The 3,207-nt window shown below is 54.0% G+C and overlaps 1 non-coding gene across 1 annotated transcript; it reads left to right on the forward strand.

The window, feature by feature from the left end:
• The first annotated feature begins 1,092 nt into the window (after nt 1-1,092).
• On the forward strand, nt 1,093-1,208 carry LOC112552075. The gene has a single exon (XR_003096411.1). It is a non-coding gene; the product is annotated as a U5 spliceosomal RNA (small nuclear RNA).
• The last annotated feature ends 1,999 nt before the right edge of the window (nt 1,209-3,207 follow it).

Here is a 3,207-nt window from a genome sequence, read left to right on the forward strand (position 1 = left end):
CGCCCCCAGGGGTTACAAGAAATAATGGCCACAAGCTAGCAGAGAGCAGATTTAGATTGGACATTAAGAAGAACTTCTTCACAGTTCGAGTGGCCAAGGTCTGGAATGGGCTCCCAAGGGAGGTGGTGCTCTCCCCTACCCTGGGGGTCTTGAAGAGGAGGTTAGACAAGCATCTAGCTGGGGTCATCTAGACCCAGCACTCATTCCTGCCTATGCAGCGGGTCGGACTCGATGATCTATTGAGGTCCCTTCCGACCCTAACATCTATGAATCTATGAATCTAGAAGCGCCAGACGTGAGTGGAGGACGTGTGCCGGTAGTAGGGTCACTTCTTGTTCTGGACTGACTCTTGGATTTGGATTCTTTTTGTCTAATCTAGCTTGGAATATGAGCAATTTAAATGAAAAAATAACCCCCAACCTCCCACCCCCCCCGACAGCGACGCTCGAGCAGGGGATGCAGCGCTGAAGCTGGCATCATGCCGTCATGTCGCAGTTCGGTGAGTTTGTCTCCAAGCACAAAGTCTTACTGTCATGTCCCCCATCCGTTGTCCCCCCTCACCTCCCCCCATATTTTCTGAATTAAATCGGGCATGTGCACAGGCCAAGCGTGGCAGCCTGCCGGGGTGCACACTTCCCTCATGCGCCAGGGAGAAGGAAAGGGAAGCAGCCGGCTGGCCGAAGGGCTAGCTAGTCTGAACTTGGCTAATTGGGGGGTTCGCATCAAGCAGCGCGGGATAGCCCGTACACACATGACAGCCAGCTACGCTGAGCCGGGCTCTGGGGACGGGACACTGCGCGGTCCTTAGTGCGGGGCGACGGGTGCGCGCGTCTGCGGGGCGGGCTAGTGCAGCAGACTCCAGGGGCGGGGCTTCAAGCTCATCTGCATACCCAGGATGCAATGGTCCTGGAGCGGCGGGATTTGGGGTATTTCTTTGCTGTTTTAGGATAAGAAGCGTGGGGTCCGTGAGGTGGGGGTTGCGGACTGTGCGTGCAAAGCTGTGCGGGGCGGGAGGCGGGGGCCGGGCCCAGACCACCCTGCGCTGTGGGCCTCCCCCCCTGCCCCGGGCCGCTGCCGAGCTGCTGTAAAGTATTACTCTGGTTTCTCTTCAACACGCATAAATCTTTCGCCTTTTACTAAAGATTTCCGTGGAGAGGAACAGTAACGAGTTTACACCCAATTTTTCGAGGCCCCGTTCCGGCGGGGCTCCCCTTCCGTGTGCAAAATTAGATTTCATTTGTGAGGTTTGATTGGTCTTACAGACACATAATGATCAGAGAGGCATTGTCAGCTGTTTGTTGGTGCACATGTTGGCTGTCTGGTAAGAGTGACTGCAACGGGTGACTATGCGCCATGGTTAAACACTGCTGTTGCTGCGTGTGGGCTGAGGCGCTTTGCTTTGCATCCTGTGTGTTTCTTCGGGCAATCAGGTGCGGTGCCCATCTTCTCTCTGGGTAGGAGCGGGCCCTGAGCTGTCGGGATATCATCTGCCTGTTCCCACGGCTTGTGGTAACACTCAAATACTACTTCTTCCTACAACTCCTACCACTACTTCTCCTCCTCCTCCTGTTGTTAGTCCTGCTGGGTGTCCACACACCTGCCTCACCCAGCCTCGCCCAGGTTATGGTGCTGGTTTAGTTGCCAACAACCGGACCGTGGAGGAGTGCGTACCGGGTTACGTTGTACCACCGCGCAGACCAAGAGAGGCCTGGTCTGACAACAGAGTCAAAGGGGACAACAAAGCGCTGCTAAAATCCCAGGGTTTGCAGTTGCTGCCGGGGAGGTGCAGCTCCATCCAGCTGCACTTCAAGATGCGTGGCTCCCCAAACTGAACTCCTCAAAGTTTTAGGGTATATCTAGTACCCCAAAACTGAACCAAGCCCTTGTTGCTGATGATGACAGATGCTCAGCAGAAGGGTTACAATTAAACCAAGTGAATAGACTTGATCTTAGCCCATGAATGAATCTCAACGTGCCACTACATTCAGAAGTGATGCTGCAGGGTGCAGGGGGTGCCTTGACCCTGGAAAGGAGGGGACCCCCTGAACTGGACTCAGGATAAAGTCCAGTGAAACTCCTGTGGTCAAATGCTGGATTTCTTAGGCTTGTGGCTCTGCGCCAGGGCACTGCTAACTTCAGAAAAGTGCCGAGGGTGTGCGGGGCATAACGAGGTGGAGACCCACTGAAACAGCCCACTGGCTCACATGGAGCGGAGCCGCTCGCTGCTCAGAGGCCAGGGCTGAGATCCTTGCAGCAGCCCCTTCGTCCACCCCAGCGCTGAGATTCCCCCCCAGCCTCAGAGCAGCATTGCTGCATGGAGCGCCTGGGCAGCCCGGCTCAGGGGCAGCAGGTGGGAAACTTTGCTTCCAACCTCCCCCCACTCCTCGGGGAGAGTCTGCACCTGGGGTTGCTGCCCTGGCCCCTTGCTCTGCTGGGCCCTGAGCCGCCCTCTTCTACCTTCCTCTTTCTTGCATTATAAGACAAGGAATTGTGTTTTAAAGTTTGTATGTGTGCATTTTGTATCTCCCCTTGTATTTTGGTATTTGTATCTATTTGTGTGCCACGGCATTACTCCTGTAGCTTATATTTTATATTCCTCACCGTTTAACTAAATGGTTTGGTTTCAGAAGTAAGTTATACATTGTAACAATGTTAACAAGGGCAGGAATCAAACTGCAGCTTCCCTGTATCAGGCTGGCCCCTGAAAGAGCGAGTGAATCAGTGATTGAATGCGTAACACAGTAGCAGGGAGCTATTAACACCTAGGGAAACCACAGATCAACCAATGGAAGAAATCAATAGGAGACAATGTAGCAACCGCGAATTCTCTAAAGGTCACTGATCAAGGGCTAGAAGCCCTGGTCTGAGATAATCAACGCCGGGGACCAACTTTTGGGCTGAATATCTCCAGATCGACTGCTCCCAGAGCCCTATTCAAAATTCATCAACAGACTCCCAAACCTGCACGTACATGCAGAAGACCCCAGGGGCTGACAGATGCCATGAAGTAGCCACCGAGGGGGAAGTCCCACGAGGGTCAACGACCCCTGGATTGGGCAAACCTGAAAACTGGGAAGTCACCAAAGTCTGCCAAGGACAGATAAAAAGCAGTAAAAAGTGACCCTCAGCGGCGCACGCTTGATCTCCAACTTGACCAGCACCCGACCTGTCCAGCCAGAAGGACCAGCCCGGGACACCCTTCTGGGG

This window comes from Alligator sinensis, unplaced genomic scaffold (assembly GCF_000455745.1).
Source record: "Alligator sinensis unplaced genomic scaffold, ASM45574v1 scaffold524_1, whole genome shotgun sequence".
Lineage (NCBI taxonomy): Eukaryota > Metazoa > Chordata > Crocodylia > Alligatoridae > Alligator > Alligator sinensis.